General features: G+C 36.8%; 2 protein-coding genes across 6 annotated transcripts in view; both read left to right on the top strand.

Annotated features, from left to right (window-relative positions):
* The window catches only part of Bmp-2 (bmp-2 protein), a 312,520-nt gene extending 307,227 nt beyond the window's left edge, over nt 1-5,293 (top strand). The window contains exon 4 of the transcript XR_012102300.1: nt 5,283-5,293. The gene's annotated coding sequence lies outside the window, so the exon portion shown is untranslated. The remainder of the gene's footprint in view (nt 1-5,282) is intronic.
* Nucleotides 1-20,013, top strand: part of hth (Meis homeobox homothorax) — a 349,085-nt gene that overhangs the window by 140,347 nt on the left and 188,725 nt on the right. The gene's annotated exons all lie outside the window — the stretch shown is intronic.

The raw sequence follows: 20,013 nt of genomic DNA, 5'->3' as shown, positions 1-20,013 counted from the left end.
CCTGCTAAATAGATATGCAATGTTTTGTGTGAGCCTATAAGGTCAAATTGTTTATTGGTGTTGCCAAGATTTTTTACCTCTTTTCCAAAGAAATTCGCGGCTGCGGATGCGGCTTTTAAACATTTGGTAATAACCAGGCAGCAGGAGCAGGAGTCGCAGTAGTATAAGGACATACTCTTCCACTACTGAATACTAAATTGGAATGCCCCATGTTCTACCTTAGTAATTCCTATTGCTGCTACAAGACTTTGAACGAAGATATAGATAGAAATATGAATTGGAAATATCTGCAATTGAATTATATCTAATGTAATGTACACATTATAATGATTACCAATTAGGAGCCTATTTGGTTACTACTTCTACAACTAGATCAGATTAGTTAAAACGAGCTTTAGTTAAAAAGAGGTCGATTTTTAATTAAACGATCCATTACCTTGCCTCATTACGTTCAAATTCAAACGATAATTAGTTCCTCGATATACAGTTACTTGATTATATTTAAACTTGTTTTTAATGTTATGACATTGTTTCATTTTTAATTCTAGTCTGGTATATGTAAATTAGGATACCATTTTATCTATACAAAAATAATTGAGGCGATTTTATGCATCACTCTGTATCCAAAAACCAGTTTTAGAAATCTTTTTTTTTCCTCCTGAGGTCGGCCACAGATGCGCCGCTACCGCTGAGGACTAAGTTGGAACGCCTCGGAAAAATCTGTCTCCCTTACCACACCCTTCAAACCGGAACACAGTAGCGCCTAACACTGCTGTTATTAGGTAGAAATAGGTGTGGTTTGTTTGTAGTGGTTTGTCTTCGGAATGGTTAAGCCGATTTCGACGAAACTTTCACTTAAAAATAGTGAATTTGACCAGGAATAACATAGACTATGTTTTACTTCTAAACCATGTAGGATTTTTTAATAAAAATCGAAAAACCGCAAACAATACGACACTGTACGTTTGACACTTACAAATTTTTCTTTCACCGTTTCCGCAGTAGCCGTTTATATTCTAAAACCGGTAGCCGTACCACAAACAAAGGGAAAGCAATGTTTCCCATTTCCATCTGTTATTGTTTACCAGGAGAACAGAGTCACAGGTGTAGTGAGCGTCATTTGCATACATAATCGCGGGACAAAGAAGCTCGGCCGCTCATGCCTCCCTGGTACCATTGTAATAATGCTAATAGGCATTAGGAATGTTTTTAAAAACAAATACTTCGCTCCTGGTACTTTTTTGGTAGCTCTGTTGTTTTTGGTGATGAGGTCATGACTTTGGGCAACTTTGTGTTTAGTTTGTTTTGAGTTTGTTTTAGTTTTATTCTGTAATTTTTGACTTAGTGATTGATAACGAGTTTAATAATAAATTTGCGAAAAATATTCGATTAAAGCATAGCAAGGCGAACGTTGTTATTATTATTTAAAATAATATTATAAATTCAATTTCAATTTTCAAATGAAATTTGTGTATAAATTTATAACACCTAACGGCATAATTGATTTAGCCATTGTCAAAACAAATTACTAGTTCATCATTGCAGCACTTTTTGCTTGTAGGACTTTTAATTCGGACAATTATAGGCGTAAACGTAAAGTCCATTAGTTATTACCTCGTTGTGAACAAGATCAATAGGGTCCTTCCCAGTATTTAACTAAAGCAAATTACGTATTGAACGGTGATCGATTCCCGATTTGATTACGTCGGCCATCTCATTAACATGTAAATTAGTCGGCCACAACAATAACGCTAACAAAAAGCGTTTTAAAGGATGAAAATGAATAGCGGAGGAACTGGGCGATTTTAATTAGAACGGTCCCGCCTCGGGCGACCGCGGCCCGTAAACTGGGAACAACGAATGAACCGCCAACGTTAAAAAATTAACCCGTTCCATTTTCGAATTTCTTAACGCGCCGATTTCTAATACCTCCCGCCTATGCGGCCCTGGTAATTAAGACAGTCCCATTATTATTTATTTCTGGTTTTTGAGCTACAGACGGACACGTTTTTTTATATTTAATAGTAAATTACATAAATCCGATAATCGTTAGAGTAAATCGGTAAAGGAAGAGTCGAAAGACCGGAAAGCATTTCACTCCTTCCGTTTTAATTGGAAGTTGCTATTAATATTGTACTTAAATCCAATTAATAACTAAAATTTATATGTTCCAGTTATTAATTATTATGAAAGTAGAAGACGTCATTTCGTAATATTATTCGTAAATTGCACGTGATATTGCTTATATCTTTTTTTAATTATACTGTTTACTTCGTAATGTTTAGTCCAAACTATCTTTCGCTTAAAGAAATTGATACTTGAAACATAGAATTCCAAAGTTCCAATTGTTTGAAAGCTTCACAAAACTGTTTACGAGAACTCGAACCGACTCGTTCAGCAAAACATCTCGAACAGAAAGGCACCGGAGCGCACCCTCCAATTTCTGCCAAACCAAACTCATATTTCTCTGCACAATATTTTCGCATAAGGAAAAATTCCCGCTGCCCCTTATATATCATTCCCCAGATTTAACCCCGAAACAAGACCGGAATCTCCATAGGAATTGTTTGCTGGAGATATCACTGGTTGAGTTTTATCATACGAATCGTCGGACCTAAATAATACCGTCCCTTATTATCATATATTTGGTGTAACGACGGTGTCAGGCCGCGACGTACTCGTACCTCGAAAAACTCGAAGATATTCCGTTCTCCATTACATAGGCCGTATGTACTGATAAACTGAATACGGAGGGTCTGAACCGAAAAACCGCAAGACAATCCCAAAATTCATTATGCGAAGGCATCTTTGGAATTCACAATATTGAAATCCTTGGCGCCCGAAGGCCGTGCTCCAAGATATTGCAAACCCCTAATGTCGCAATCGCAAACTAGCGCGAAAATAAATTGTTCTCTTGTGTTAGGGACTTGTTCTACCATCTACGAGCGACTTCTAGTTGTTTATCCGCAAGGGTTAATAAACGACGTGTCAATACACAGTTTAAGTGTATCAATAAGTCGAAAGTTTCAAATAATAATGCAGCCTACATATTGATGAGCGGCTGTCACAAATGGACATTTACTGGATTCCAAAAAGGACAGGAGTCCCATCTGAGGTTGATCAGAAATTCGTTCCTGCTTCTGAAGAGCGCCTCAAATTGTTATGTCTGCCCAACTCAACCAGACTGCAGCTCGGCAGTTAGATATTCAATGCCTTAATTATTACGTCAACTCAAAATACTTATATGCAAAATATCTACTGAAGTATTTTTTTTATCTAACGAGTTTATTTTGAAAAAAATACATGCTGTATTATTATGTCATGCAAAGTAAACTAAAGTAAAACTAAATTATAATTAATAATAAAATTACTTATAACATAAACACGTCGTCCAAAAATTGGTTAATTTTTTTCAATATTGTCTTAAGCGAGTAAATCTTTCATAGTCCATCGTTTTGTAAGTTTCGGTGCGACAAGTGGGTGATGTACGAGATAGGTCCTCGGGAGCCGTCGCGGTATTTTGGGCGGGTACCAACTCTTTGGCTCTTGACACCCGCTTTCGCATTTTTGACTAAATTGTACGACTCATAAATAGTCAGCAGTTTCATTTAATAGTTATCTATAGTTTTACCTAATCTTGCGTACATTTTCAGGATTACCCACTTTTCCTTTGGTTCTTAATAAAAAATAACTGATTGTATTTTTTTAAATTATTTCCATATTAAAAGTGTTTATTTGCGTGATACAAAAAAATATTGAATCTCAATGAAACATTTTGTTTTCGGATATAAAATAGACTTTCTACCCTGAGCATATATGAAGTTCCTTGCACCATTATAGGAAATTATAATGATAATTAATTTACACCGAACTAAAAAATCTTAGGTCTAGGATTCAAACTTCCCGATTAAAAGACCGACTTAATATCGTAAATCGTACTAGAAACAGCGAAACAATCCAAAACCGTGAAACCAAAACCCAACCGCTCAATTTAGTCAAGCCTTATTTAAACTGCGTTTTTATTGAGGAATCCGTGGAGAGGCATAATAATAGTTATTAAACCCACTTAACTAATATGTGTTAACGCTCTTTTTATGATTTAGCACCGATCTGGCGGCCGCTGTAAATTACCGCTGGATTACCAGCTAATTGTTTTACGATATGTTCCCACTTCAATTCAAAGGATTTATTTTTGAATACGTCAGATTGGGTACGGTATATTGGATTAAGTGTGATTATTGGTTTGTTTTTTTGTTTTAAGCTTGTTAAGTGTTTCAGACGTAGAGCGTGTTAGACGCGTGTTGCAGCAGACAAAATAGTGTTTTGCTATATAATGTTTTTATCATTTTGTATAGAAAAGTATGATGTTGTCTGTCGCTGGCTGTGTCTGACACGTTCAATGTCTGGAGATATAAAAGTATTCGGTGCTGTTCCAGTAACAATGCTGCGGATATTATCCTCTTAGCATTGATAAAATCCGTGTAGTTGACTACATTTGATTTGCATTCAAAGATTTAAAATCTTATTGATATTTGATTCCTGGTACACATAGAATTATCTTATGATATTTATTGAAATGTGTTCCCTATTAAAATATAAATTGGTACGTATTTTTAACGGAATTTCAATTAAACTTATATTTCAAATGGAAACACATCGTTCGTGGTCAAATATTCATGAATAACTCTTGATACACATCGGATTATCTTAGATATATTTTAAGTACCTACTCGTACCTTTAATAATACATATATGAATCGATATGTATTATCAGCATAGTTTCAATTAAACTTTCGTTTCAAAAATCAAAAACACATTCGTGGTCAAATATATAACAAATATTAAAGTTATTGTTAATCTTTTAGATGGCGTTATTATTTAAAGTGATTCCGCGGATAAAGCCGGCGATAAACGGAGCGTTCTCCAAATTTTATTGCACGCAACAACCGCTCGATATCGGTTTACGAGCGTTTAATCTTTATTCGTTATTCATGAACTAATAACTTTGCTCAGTTTCGCGTTATTAACGTGTAAGGATGATCTGTTTGGCTGTTGCGCGTTATGTGGCGCTAATTCCGTATATAAAATTCATATATGGGTACTGAAAAAAATATAAATGGTTTGTTGATTTGTTACGCAGCACTTAAAGTAGTCATTACCGCTTATGGGCGTTTGTAAGTAACCCTTAGATCACAATGTTGAACCTGAAATTGAACAAAAGTTACTGATACATTGAGGCCATTAAGTCTTTAAAAGCTCATTGCTAGACCAGGCTTTTACACCTCTTGTGGGTATATGGTACCGATTCCTCTGGGAACTAATATTGTGAAGACGTGAACCTGATTCACCACATATTCCCAATCAGAACAGTAGCAGCAGAGTACTGCTACTCTTTAAGGCATAATATTCTTAGATGTGTCAATATCGGCCATCAAACACTAAGCTCCCCCATTCCTCACTCCATTGTCTTTCACTGAGGGCAAGCCACGCGAAGTAACTAGCAGATAAAATGTATCATTCCTTACACTTTTACGCGCGCGTCAATCGTAAAGAGTGCATCACTTGGGCTCCTCTCCGCCACGCAAACATGTGTCGTAAAGAGACCTCTACGGCTAACAATTTCCTGATGGTCTGTAAATAGTAAGTTTATTGTCTTTTTATGAGGTACTCGGACCGTAAAAAGGAAATAAAAGAGCACCGCCGATGGTGATAATAAAAAAAATAATTTTCGACTCATCTTCGTGATTATCTCGCTCGCGTTTACGAGCACGCCCCGTGTGCGAGCGGGACGGGGACGTTTTACAGCGTGTCGCAGCGATGTGACCCTTTCCTCTGGATGGGGGTAAAGGTCGTAAAATGGGAGCATAAGGATAATGTTCTGGGTTTCCTATACTGCGCTTCATTCATGATTTCGTTTTAGTACACTGCCGGTAGACATGTAAATCCGATTGCTTTCACGGCGTCGATACTCGTATCGGGACGTTTTCCCCCCTTTATTCCGTGTACAACATTCGTAATAGAATTATTTTCTTCCCATTTTATTCACTCTTAAACGAGCCGTTCGCCGCCGTTCGCTTCAAAAAAGTCGGTTCCCGGGAATCGTCACAAAAACATCGTTACTTGCGGCCACCGGTTTTAAAAACAACAGTGGAATACGAGAACGATCGGAGATTTTTAATTTTTGAAATTTGAATCGAAGCCGCGCAGATAGAACTTTGAATGTAGTTCGAAATTCAAATAGAGAAGCGACGATAACGGTAGCATTAATTGCGAGGGATGCGCGGGTTCGGAGTCGTTCCGACACTCCATTTGTTCAGCTCGAGCGAGCTGGCCGCGGGACGCATCCTAATTCTTAAAGGGCCATCACCAGACCTTTATGCGTTAATAAAGTTGCGATATAAAAAGAATGGAGGCGTCCGAGGGTGAAGGAAGGGTACGGTTAAGTGCGCGTTTAAGGCGATGTAGAGGGCGTGCGAATTTGTCAACCGGAGACTGCGGCCATTCAATTGCACGATGATTAAATAAAGACAAGAGATCTTGAGCCGAGGAAACTTCTCGCCTTCATCCGTAACATGATGTTACCGTTTCTGTCCGAGGGCTCCGAGTGACTTGTTTATGAGCTATTCGATTTTTATGATGGAGCTCGCATGATCTCGTTATGAAGTTATGATACTTTTTATTGATACTGAATCTGCCTTGATTTTGTTTTCTATTTTCTTTATTGTTATTAGCGTCGTTTAATTTCTTGCACGAAACATCTGTGGTGCAATGGCTATTACAGTATTACAGTGTTGTCTTCTTTAATTTTAGTTCTCTTTCAAGAGTTTCATTTTCAACAGCATGAATCTACCTATTTTCCACTTGAACTACTGTATGCTAGTGCTATGTTTGTATTTGAAGGTGTAGTACAACCAACTTCTTCATTTTTATGTGAACTATTACCAAGGCATCGTATCTGTAATCTTCTTTAGTAAAATTCTGCTTCTATCTATCCATGACCGGCAGAAGGCCCTTAATAGTACAAAGATTTATACCCTACTACTTCCATAATATACAAATCTTCAACCTCAACAATTACAACTGTCTAATTTTCCAACTCATTGTCTACATTTCCATAACCCGTTACAATCTTAACAAGTCATCCGTCCCTTATGATATTCCCTTCGATGCCACAGATACCCTAATCGCGCCATCCTAAACAAAGAGATCCCTAACGGCTGACTGTTTTATGGGTCGTAGGGCTTTATTTAACGCTCATACTGATTTTATACATCGGCGTCTTGCCGTCTGATGCTTCCTTCATCGCCCATTCCCTGTCGAAGGGTTCTCTAAGGGATGAGCCTCCCAAATTGTGCCATAGCATGTTCACGACGGTAATTTATGAAAATTTGCTCGCTTATTACAATTTTTATGAATCTTGTATCTTGTTCTTGGGTCCGGTTTTTTGGTTTTGATTCGAAATATATTTTGTGGGTTAGGTTTTGCGAGTTTTTCTTTTTGGAAATAGTGTTTTCTAATTGATTTGTCTTAGTTATTCTAAAAATGTTATTTCAAAACCAATTAAATAACACACAACATAAATATGTGACAAACTTTTATTACAATATTTTTTTATGGCTGTAGTTGAAATAATATATATTTTTTTTTATAATATAAGAGTAGCAGACGAGCATGCAGTCCACCTGATGATAAGTGGCTACTGCCGCCCATGGACATCTGTAATCAACCCCAGATAGGATTAGATATTCCTACCTGAGGTCGGCCACAGATGCGCTGCTACCCCTGAGGACTAAGCTGGAACGCCTCGGAAAAGTCTGTCTCCCTTACCACACTATACAAATGTATTAGTATAATCATTTCGTACTCTTCTCTTTTGAGGCTTCAGTCATCTCTCTCATTGAGACCCACTCCTGGGTAATGGGACATTAAGTGTTCTAGGATTCATCATGGATTACTAGAATATAATAACTTGGGAAGAAGTTCCCAGAAAAGACATAACAAGTTGTAGCTTTATATTAATGAGTTGACCACTCAATATTAACACTTTATTCTCATACCCTATTTTCCGCTATTTTCGAACCGCTCACATCCCACTAAATTCATTGCACACTAAAGTTGCTATCTAAAATCTACTAATTTTACACAAGATCTTAAAGTCTTTACGATCTGGTTCATGGGCCCTTAAAAGTGTCGAAGGGTCCTGAGGGCTGTAGGGAGCGCTCCGTTACGAGGCCACGGTGTCTCGTTCATGTGTTGAATGTTTATAGCGTAATTCAAGGTAATTCCCCTACGAAATTTACGTGTGCGCTGTATTTTCTTGTTATTGAGATTTTCGTGTGTTTTTTTTTAATTTGATTGCGATGTGTTTGTCTTTGATCCTATTTTAATTTTAATGTCACTATTACTTTTTACCAAGTCTTGTTACTAATAATAATAATACTCTTTAATTACTTTTGTTAAGACCTGTCTTAATAATTTATCTTCATGATATCCTCCTCTTTCTCCTGCAACGTTTAAAATTGTTAAATAAGTAATACATTATTATTAATTTGTACAAATTGTGTTTTAAATTAGTCACTGAAATAACACTTCAAATTATCGACTTTAAACTTTATCCGTAAGACGGCAACACAGTCTACAATAAGATCACTTCCTTCGAAGTAGAAATAAAAAAATTAAAATGTATCAACGCAATTCTCCCCAATGTAACAGTACCCCAAACCGCACCTCAACGACACTTGCGTATTGTAATCGTCTCTAAATCGAATAACCTCTCAAACCGAGTTATTGCCCCTGCACTAGTCGGTAATCGAATCTGAGACCACTCGACGCCACTTCACCGAAGTGTTACTTTGTTAGCCGATTTTTGGAGCCCTCAAACGTTATGCAAAATCAAATGGAGAACTTTTGTCAGACAAATCTGGTTTAAAGTTTTTATGTATTTTTGGAATATTTTGCTTTCATTTTCAAAAAAATAACGATAAACAAAGTTACGACTAGTGATATTATAGTTTCGGAGAATAAATCAGGTAGATAACTTGTAAATCTTTGAAACTAATAAATGGGTGCAATGTTATTTTAGCATTTTTACCACACAGCTATTTCTAGCATGTTACGACTGTCTTACATATGAGACGACCATCTGAGTCCTCGGGGTTAGAAACACATCTGTAATCGACTTCAGGTAGCTTGTTCGGTATGGTTACAGGTCAGATCACGTCAGTGGCGACTTACCACCAGGTGGATTGCATCCTCGTTTGCGACTTCGTTTCGTTAAATTTGAATGCTGAAAGATTTTAGTAAACTACTCTCCTCTTAAGTTACTAATTACTACTCAATCTCTTAGATATAGGTAAGCTACATATTAAGTCTATTCCTTAATCGCATTCATTAAGACAAGAACTGTAAGTATCTCACAAACCCTTAAATTTTTCCCTCCATCAGTAATCGAATTTGGGACCACTAGAACTTACTTTGTTGCCGATTCCGCCCTGAGGGTGTTATGCAAAACTGAATCAAGATTGAACGCGGGACCTCGGTGTGAATTTATGTGTTTTGAATCTAGTTATGTTAAGAAAGTTTTAGAAGTTTGGAAGTGTACTGACATTTTTATAGATTTAAACGGTACTTGGTTAGCAGTTGGGAAAAATGTTTTCAGTAGGAAAGTGTTTAAAGTAGACCTACTGTCTACAGGGGTAAATATATGTTTTCAAAGTAAGACAGTAAGTACAGGGGTAAATAAAATCATCATTATTATCATCATCATCATCATCAATAACCCATTACTGTCCCTTTGCTGGGCACGGGTCTCCTCCTCTCATAATGAGAAGTATTAGGCCATAGTCCACCGCGCTGGCCAAGTGCGTATTGGTAGACTTCACATACCTTTAAGAATTTTTTTTAAATCTCTCAGGTATGCAGTTTTTCTGACGATGTTTTCCTTCACCGTTTAGCAAGTGATAATTAATTTCTAATATGCACATAACTTTGAAAAATCAGAGGGCCATCGATCGAGAGGTCGAGTTAATAACCACTAGGCTATCACTGCTTTTTTTTTACGTAAATAAAATATATAAAGTTTTTCGTAAAACCAAAATAACTTATTCTTCTACAAATCGTCATTGGAACAGAGTGGTGGAGTATGTCCCAGGTTTTGTCCAGTTACAATATAACCATGCCCAATAGTGGAACAAAAAAATCGGTGGAGACGAACTACTAAATCAGTTATGATATCCATAGATGACTAAAAGTTAAAATGCTGTTACATCACGAAAAGATAAAAAATCTAAAATTAATACTAGCTTAAAAATCCGAAATATCCCACACTTAATAAAAATACATATTAAAAAAACTGACATAAGAGAAAAAATCTAGAAGTCCCACACTCGAAAGAAACTCGTTCAAAATGAGAACAAGTCGAACAAGAACTAAAACAGGTTATCGACCCGACTAACATTAGTCTATGCAAATAAATATAAACAAAAAACGTTATTAATGAAGCCTATTATAGGAGTAAATACTTGACATGGGAACATCGGAAATATGAGACATTTGCCATTTAAATGTAGTGGAATTATATATAGGCGTGGTGTTGAGATTTCTAATTGGAAGCGGTTCGGATGGACAGCAGTAATCATTTCTTATATATTAGAAGTAGATAAGTATGTTGCTTATAATGTAGAGTGACAAAGGTGGTAGAACCCTTTGTGGTTCGTCTCCGGTGGCACCACCGCCACACCTATTTCTGCTTAATAACAGCAGTGTTAGGCGCTGCTGTGTGCCGTATTGACGGGTGTGGTAAGGGTGACATACTTTTCCGAGGCGTTCCAGTTTAGTCCTCAGGGGTAGCGGCGCATCTGTGGTCGACCTCAGGTAGGAATATCTAATCCTATCTGGGGTTGATTACAGATGTCCATGGGCGGCAGTAGCAACTTACCTTCAGTTGGACTGCATGCTCGTCTGCTACTCCTATATTATAAAAAAAGAGTGGTTACCGCATATAAAGGTGGTAGAACCGTTTGTCGAAAGACTCCGAACACACCATCGCCATAGCTATTTTGCCTAATAATAGTATAGTGTACTCGTAGTGTTAAGCGCTGCAATGTTCTTGTTGGAAAGGAAGACATACTTATTGGAGGCATTACAACTTGGTCCTCAAGGGTTGCAGGTAGCAGCGTATCTGTGCTCTACCTTAGGTAAAAATCTAATCTTATCTGGGGTTAATTACAATTGTCTATGGGCAGCAATAGTCACTTACCTATATTATAATATTTTAAATATATTAATAGCTTAAATTATAGAAATAAAAAACATATACTCAACCTATAACGTAATTAAAATATGGCTAAACTTTTGTATAGGACTATTATAGTGCTTAGTAGAAAGTCTGTTATGAATTTGAGGCCATATTTGTTTATTGTACCTACAATATCTATATTGTCTGTGGTTTAGTGATTCAAATGACAATTTCTGAACGATAAATAACATTTATTATATTTTCTATTCACCAATAATTGTTTACAAAATAAAACACTAAAAAACGACCATAAATCAAAAGGCCTACTACCTCACATGAATAAAATAAAATAACTATTGTTACTAAATCTGATACTCGTAAAGTCTCATCAATATTCACGTGAGGCCTGAACACGTAATAGTGGTTAAAAACACTCATTGTGCGAAGCGCAGACAATGTATGGGAGCCTAGTACCGACGTGTTGGTTTACTCATTATTATTTGTTTAAATTATCATTTTCTAACGGTCTTATTCATAAAAAATGCTTATAGAAGGTTTTAAGCACTCATTAGTTAAAGTGTTCAATAAGCTTATAAAACGTTCTATAAAATTGCTTATTCATAAACGTTCCATAAACCTTCTATAACTAATGTGTCGCTAAAGTCAACTATAAATGAAAATGTTGCCATTATAGTGAAGTTCGGCGAACAAATTGACGAATATCCATAGATAAACATCATTAAATGACATTATTTCGTACTAAAAAATATTCTGTCTTGACATTCTTGTCAATGGGTTGTCGATAAAACCAAATCACATGTCAGTGTCATTGTATTTGTAAATACCGCGAATTTAAAAATACTTTATTTGTTAAAATGGGATGTGAAGCAAAAGTTGTTAAAAGATAAAGGAGTGAAAATTGGTTGGATATTAATGTTTTATGTAATATTGATATAATTATATAAAGTTAAATTCAATTAAGTTTCGTTTTGTAAACATTCGCAATATCTTATGGCAGTAAACCCTGTATTTCAGAAGGTGTACCAGGACCTCTGCGATCTAATTTACGATCGTTACGTACGAGATCAATTATGAAATTTACTGTCGATTTATTAAAGCGACAACGCTTCCTATAGCCTTTCGTGTGTCGAATTTTCGACACAGTTACAGAATATTCGGTCAGCTCCTGCTGAGCGAATTTCCAGAAAAGCTCCCTTAGAATTATTGTTGTGTATCTCAATTGTAAGTCACGTAAAGTTGATGGCATCTAGTTGTTAATAATAATGATATGACGATTTTTCTTGCCTTGTATGCTTACGTCCGCACGCGCGTCCTAACTACGGACGGGACACTTAAATCGATAGTCTAATGAAAACAGATCACTCTTTAGTGCAATGTTCTTCGAAGTGGACGGTTTTCTAGATTTTTAATAATCTAAGCTTTGTAAAATTTGCATTGTAATTTAAAATAGTGATATAATAATGTTATTTATCGGATATTAAAATAAATTATTTCAAGTTTGTATACAAAATGGACATTGACATAATTTATTAAAAACGTATTGTCAAATTAGGTTAGTAATCACGAATCAGCTGTTGAGAGTCGGCCATCTTTGCCTTATAGCACTGTTATAGTAGGGTTCTGGCCTCTATAAGTTATAGAAGGTTTATAGAACGGTTTAGTGCCTAAAATGCGTTTATGAATAACACTTTTTGACAATCGTACTATAGCAACGTTATAAGTGTGCTATAACTTTTTATGAATAAGACCGTAAGTTTTTATTGTGTGTTACAAGTTAAGTAAGGGTGTGTTCGAAGTTAGCTTTTTTTAAATCGCTAATGAATGTTGGTTTTCATTTTAGTACTATTTGACTGTGCGTTTTCTGTAGAAGTTTTATCGGATGGATTAGATATTTTGTTTTTTTTTTATGTATGCAAACGTGCATGCACTCAACTTGATGGTAAATAGCAACTGCCAATCATGGATATCAATAATGAAGCCCAGATAGAATTACAAGTCTACCTGAGGACACTTGAGGATTGAGTTGAAACACCTAGTTGGTTCAAAACACAGCATCGCATAACACTATTGTAAAAAGAAAAAAAAACGCAGGGGTGACTGCGAAACCAACCCATGATGAGTTCTAACACCCCAAACTACGCCTTGGAATTAAATCAAATGGTTCATCCTTTTCTTAAATTCTTTTCACTTCACTTACTTTCTTCTTTTAGTTTTCGTCTACTTAACTTCTTTTAGTTACGCTTTTTACCTAGTGAAGTGGTGGTAGATGTAATGACATTCAAAGTGCTCTGCAAAGAACTTATTTTGAATAAAAAAATGATTTGCTATGACACCCACAAATAGTTCTATCCTCTTAAACTTAAGTCTCGCGAACATCAAATGGATCATCTTACACAAACAACCCTTCAACACTATTACAACATAAGCTATATGTTAACAAAACGTTTCGTGTAAGTCTAGTGGTTACTAGCCAGCTGAAGCCTGAAGCCGGTGGAAGCCGGTAAATAGTAAAATTCATCGCGTGACGATCGTATGGGCTAATGACATGCAACATTACGGCAATACGGACACACTACAAATGTTACTAGTTTCCGAATAAGTCATTTCGATATTTGAAGTTTTTGAAAGTAAGGTTTGATGAAGGATGACTTACGACGAGCAGACTTTTTTCTGAAAAGACGTTTAGAAGCAACAGTAAAAATAATATCACTTTTTTTTAAATGTCGCTTGAAATAGGGATTTATTTGTCAATACAAATGCAGAGGGTTCTAGGTTCGATCTCCGGTCAAACAAAAATCTAAAATGAATTTAAATTCCCATTCTAGTTCTGGGTGTTGCTGTATTCGTTGTAAGTGCCGTTTAGAGGATGTGACTAGAGAGAGACAGGTTTGTCAAGACTTCTACGTTAGGGGTAGAAACGCTTCTATAGCTAACCTCAGATAAATCTCCAACCCTGTCACAGATTTCCATGTCCATATCTATTTATGAGATTTGAAACTGAAAACATCTGGTTACTAATCATCAGATGAACTGCTTGCTCGCTTGCTACTTCATAAAGAATTAGGTTTACATGTAATTGAAGGTGGTATAACCCTTTGTGGTTCGACTCAGGCGGCACCACCGTAACACCTATTTCTACCTAATAACAGCAGTGTTAGGCGCTGCTGTGTTCCGGTTTGAAGGGTGTGGTAAGGGAGACAGACTTTTCTGAGGCGTTCCAACTTAGTCCTCAGGGGTAGCGGCGCCTCTGTGGCCGACCTCAGGTAGGAATATCTAATCCTATCTGGGGTTGATTACAGATGTCCATGGGCGGCAGTAGCCACTTACCATCAGGTGACGTCCACCTGCTACTCTTATATTATAAAAAAAACACACACACACATGAATGTAAGATATTTTTCGTTTACTCTTACATTACTTCGTAGACGTTCGTCTTAATACTTTGACGTCACAACACACAGATAACGAAACTAACACCTTGTTAAATCGATTCCAAGTCGATTCGTTACCGATTCGTATGCGCCAACGCCATACACAATACCATTTGAATATTTTTACGTGAGGCATACTAATGGGGGGACAGTTTAGCAAAATTGTATCTTACGATGGGTGTTTGATGTTTTATTTATGATTGTTAGTAGTGGTTGCCCGTGGTTTTGTTCGTCAAACTCTATGGGTTTTGGTATGATAGTGGGTTGGTAATATTTTAGGGTTCTCTAATCAAATCATTTTTTTTTATTCAAAACAGGTTCTTTACAGAGCACTTTTTGAATGTCACAACTACCACCACTTCACAAGGTGTTTCGTTATGGAGAAGAAGCTAAAATTCTCTTTTCGCGTAAAAGTCCTGTAAATGTCTGTTCTAGGTTAAACTTGGACAAACAGATTGCACAGTATAAATGTATATAGTACACAGATTGTTAAAATATTTTTTTCGTACGTCTAAAACGTAACCAGACTAAATCTGTATTAGCATGGTTTAAATGACGTACTTCCACATCCGCGGTTCGAATCCCGGACTTGGTTACGCCTCTAAGATTTCTACTTTCCTCTTAAGATTTTGTGTGTATTAAAAATTGACATATATTATGTGAAGTAAAACATCATGATAGTTATACTCCTTAGATTTCTCTAAAAGTTCTCAAGGTTATACAATATCTACCAATCCTCACTTGTGTATAAGCGTCCTAAACCTTTCTCATACTGAGAAGAGACCCATACTAGTAATGTGACAATTAACAGCGATAAACCTAGAAATTGACATTTTTTAAAAATAGACGATTTAGCGATATTTATTTATATAGCTATAGAAATATGTGTATTTATTCTCATTATACAGACAGACGCACTATTTGTAAACCTATAAAAACGTGTGTACTTTCGCACGGCGGTTTCGGTGTTGCCAATATTTGGGAATCGCACGGCGTGGAGGTGCGAAACCAATTATTCTGCACTACACACAGCGAACTGTGATCACAGGAGACGGACAAACCGTTCCGGAGTGTCCAGTTTCAGTACGCTTCCGTACAACGCTGTGTTTTTCAAAAATATCCTTTGAACTCTACTAAAATACTCTAAAATTGAGGATTTTTCGGTGGTGACTTAAATTGCAGCAAACTTGAGGGTGAATTTAAGCCCATTTGGTAGTTTTTGTGTTTATGACATCTATAATGTACTGAAATGAAAATACATCTTCGTCTTTACAACTTTTATTATTCACTCAAAATACAACTCCAATGTCAAGAACGTTCTTTTTCTTTTTTATGCTAACTCACACAATCGTACCAGCCAGTGACTATATAAATGGGAACTTATTATTTATAAAAATAGCACATTATGAAAATAACACAAAATACTTAATTCAAATGATATTGATAAAATAATTTGAATGTATTTTCTAACAGTATTTTAATGTGACTGTTACAGTTTAAAATTGTTAACATGAAAGAAAAAGTGAATACGAAAATACTACGAATACTCTTCTGTATTATAATCATTATAGTTGTCTGTTTGTTTAAACATCCAACGTTTTCGTACCGCTAGAAATATTCACAATATCCCAAAATTACATGTCGGTCATTTACAAAAATTCATTAATATCCCAAATTGAAAGCGGTTTCAGCTCATCTTTTGACGTGTGACAGTTGACGGTCCAGTTTGACAGAACAAAGCGATGACAGTTGTTTGTTAGCTTTTGTTGGCCCTTGATTCTTGTCTTTTCAGCCATCACGCGCGTCACTTAAAATTAATTAAGAGTCCGCTAGAACGTGGGATACTTTGGCATCTCAACAGAAAAACTTTGGGGTATTGGAAATAGAATCCGATGACTAATGGTCCGATATTCCTAATGAATGTCGTGTGAAAATGTCACATACTTATTTTAATTAATCCTCTCGAACTAGACGCACCTATTTGCGTTTTATTTACGTATTTCCACTTAAAAACGCCGCGACGTGTGCATTAGGCGTGTTTGTTTCTGTAATTAATCACGTTTACGAATTGGAATGGCTATTTTTAATAAGATTAAAGTAGCTAACGAGTCCTGACATGTGGACATCTGTAATCAATATGGAACAGAGCAGTCCATCTGATGGTAAGTGGCTACTGCCGCCCACAGACATCTGTAATCAACCCTAGATAGGATTAGATATTCCTATCTGAGGTCGGCTACAGATGCGCCGCTACCCCTGAGGACTATACCGGAACGCCTCGGAAAAGTATGTCTCCCTTACTACTCCCTTAAACCAGAAAATAACAACGTTTAATACAGCTGTTATGGTAGAAATAGGTGTGTCGGTGATCGCTGAACCACAAAGATTCCTACCACCTTCAAAATACTGTGTTCGTCAAAAAAAAATACGTTTCTTAGTTTCGCTACCGTTAGAAACGGGTAGGTACCGTGAGAAACGCCAACACGCTATTTGTCATAGGAACATATTATTGTCATAGGAATGTTTAAATTTCGTTGCTACGATACTCATGCGCCGGATGCGACGATAAACCACTCGGCGAGATTAGACTTTTCTAAATAAATACAGTGAGTGTTATTTGCTGAGGGGTGCACAAGAGTTCTCCTGTTCTCAGCTCAATGGTGTTTGTTTAAAACCACTCAAAAGTCAATGGGCTCGACAAACAAGCAACAGTAATCTGTAGCGACAATACTTGTGGTCTTGGAGCGATTAGATCGAAATTAACGATATCGGAACACAGCACATCACTATTCAATGCGTCGCGTGATTCGCATAAAAAATTGCGTGTCTATGATGTTTTTTATTGCGTCGTGTACATTTGGATTAAGTATATCAATAATCCGTTTGTACAGTTTTTTTTATTTCGTAAGTAGCCAAATTGTCTATGGTATGTCTATGTCTTTCTTATCTGCTTTTTATGAAATGTATTTAAATCAAATTAGAAAGAATTCACATTATTATTTGTAGCAATACAATTAAAATAAATAGGTATGTGTTGAATACATGATTACAATGCGAAATAACAAACTACATAAAAACTGGGTACCGATTATTGTAAAAATTATACATTACTATTTTCATTCCATCACATCATAAAAAGTTATCAATTTAGCTTACTGATCACAGTATAAATACAATTCCAAACACGAATATATTTGTAATACAAGAATTTAACAGGCCACAAACATACGTGGCGCCAACTTTTATCTGTCACTGATATTGTAGCAAATTCAAGATGGCGTTGCGTATAGACAATCACGAATCGCCGCCATTTTGTAAACGATTATAATTCTTATTCTGTGTCAAATAGGGAATTATTTTGTGGGTATTTTGATAGAATTTTGTAGGTATGCATGCGTATCTCAGTGGATTTCATCTTGCCTTCACAAACACTGACCGTAGATTAGATAAAGCCGGATGTTGCTCCTCAGATCAGAAGTTTGGCTATAGACAACATTTACTTACGCGATAACGCTCGGCTGTTTCCATTAGAAAAAATGTTACGTCAAATCTTCCAGAAGCATGTTTGGACGCAAATAAACACTGTTGCTGGTCGAAAATATTTTCGAAATATTAATATTCTGTTGCGTAGTAACGTTACACTCGTCTAGACTCTAGACTAATCTGTGTGACAGGCAAGGATGTCTGGCCCTTTATAAACGAACGTTATTTTGTGGGTAGCCATAAATAGAACTGACAAAATAAGTCTAGTTAAACACTTATTGGATACTATTACATTAGATGCTTCCACTATCGTCATTATTACGACGATCCTTTCGTCATTATTATAGTATACTTTCTATTACGTACTAAAAGCGGAGGTAACGATATTTCGGTGCTATTTGTCGAAATTAAAAATATACATACGCCACTGTCGATAGACACAGGTTGTAATAAAAACAAAAACAAAAGCGCCCATTCGCACAGAACATCGATTTACACCAACCGATCACGTGGTTGACAGGCGTAACGTCCCTAATTCGGCCATATGTTCCCGGCGAGCAAAACTACATTTTAATGAGATTAAAATAACAAAAAAGGTGCGAACGAACCGATCTTCCTATTATTGTCTATGCAATGCTAACGCCGATAATGTGCCAAATTGGATAGCGAGGGCAGTACCTAATAGTGGGCAGCACGCAAAGTGTCTATCAGAGTTATTTTCGGGCTCTTTTTTCCTATGCACCCCTGGTAGTGCGTGGGGGCGCACGCAACGCCAATACGGGTAATTGTTTCATTATTCTTCTATTAACTCCGGTTGCAACAATTTATCTTGGCACGCGGATTTTGTGAGATGCCCCCGAGGAATCCCAGGCACCCTTCATGTCGGTTGATGGACGAAGTGAACAGGATCGGAATTCCGATAGGTGGATGTTGCCATTATATTAATTGTAGCGAAAATTGTAATTTTCTGAAGATTTTAGCTTTGTTAGATATTTCTTGGTAAATTATATGGTTAATGGTTAATAATATTAATATTCCTTAGTTATATGAAATCGTCGTCTTTTGTTACTGATGCTGTCTCACTGTTACTGTACTATTACAGTCTCAATTCTGGGCACGGTTCTTTGCTCAAAGATTAAGGCCACAATCCACGGCACTGGCCAAGGGCAAATTGGTATCATTGTTTTTCTGATTTAAAGAACTCTAGGGTGCTGATCGGCATTGTGCAGCGCTAATAAAGACGCAAAATTACAGAAAATTTAAGAGGTTAAAAAGCGAATGAGTTTTAATGTAGAGTAGACGTTAGGTACATGGATAGGAAGCGATGAGGAGAAACACTAGGGTGCTGATCGGCAGTAAAGCAGCGCTAATAAAGACACGAGCATCGCATGCCGCGGCCAAACGCTGGGCGGCGCGGCCCCGCCCATCCGGGCAACGTGCGAAACCTTTACTGCTTTTTGCGTTTTACGGCCTCAACGATATTGTTGCACAAATTAGTTTTGTAGACAATCGCGTGAGGATGGATGGGACTGGTGAAGGCTTGACCGGGCTTTGCATTTGTTGGGTTTAGCTTTTGATTTCTTGGACTGTGGGTTGAACGACGCGCGTGGTGAAGAGGTCGCCTACTAGTGTGTCGCGCAGACGGTTCTAGGTTCGATCCTCGGCCAGGCAAACATCAAAATGCTGAATGATTGGATATCTGTTCTGAATGGGTGTTTGTATCCATGGCATGGTTCCATCGTGTGTCCATGGCACCCACGACTCAAGCAATCCTAGTGTGGGCCTATGAATGTAAGAAGCTATTCTTTATTGACTGTCCGAGGTTCGAATTCCAGGCTAATT

This window comes from Epargyreus clarus, unplaced genomic scaffold (genome assembly GCF_041222505.1).
Source record: "Epargyreus clarus isolate Ecla_fem2 unplaced genomic scaffold, WU_Ecla_fem_2.2 ptg000006l, whole genome shotgun sequence".
NCBI lineage: Eukaryota > Metazoa > Arthropoda > Insecta > Lepidoptera > Hesperiidae > Epargyreus > Epargyreus clarus.
This window is presented reverse-complemented; position numbering and strand designations above follow the sequence as displayed.